We start from the raw sequence: 629 nt of genomic DNA, 5'->3' as shown, positions 1-629 counted from the left end.
AGCAGCTAGCGCCCCCCCGCTAGCAGCAACTCTGTAGCTAGCTGGCCCCCCCTCCCGCATGGCTAGCCACGGAGTCCCCGGAGACACGAAGGGACAAAAAATGAAACAGAGACAGTGCTCGTGTTCCGGCGAGTACTTCAAGTACCGGACTCTGAAGCAAACACGCACAGCAGCTAGCTAGCTAGCTGGCTGGCTAGCTGGCTGGCTAGCTGGCTGGCTGGCTGGCTAGCTAGCTAGCTGGCTGGCTAGCTGGGCAGCTAGCGGGGTGTGTTGGTGGCTAGCTGGCTAGCTAGCTGGGTATATAGGTCGCTAGCTAGTTAGCTAGCTAGCTAGCTGGGTACAGCTGGCTAGCTAACCAGCTAGCTAGCTAGCTAGCCAGATACCCAGCTAGCTAGCCACCTACATAGCTGAGTAGCTGGCTAGCTAGCTAGCTAGCTGGTTAGCTAGCTAGCCATACCCAGCTAGCCAGCTGGTTGGCCAGCTAGCTAGCCAGCTAGCCATATAGCTAGAAAGCTATCTGCCAAGTAGCTGACTAGCTATCTTTCTAGCCAGCCAGCTAGCTAGCTAGCAACTCCTCCATCCACCTAGCTAGTCAGCTATCCGGCCAGCTAGCCAGCTAGCCAGCTAGC

Source organism: Eimeria tenella, genomic scaffold (genome assembly GCF_000499545.2).
Source record: "Eimeria tenella Houghton genomic scaffold, Eth_scaff2053, whole genome shotgun sequence".
Classification (NCBI taxonomy): Eukaryota; Apicomplexa; class Conoidasida; order Eucoccidiorida; family Eimeriidae; genus Eimeria; species Eimeria tenella.
Note: the sequence above shows the minus strand (reverse complement) of the source record.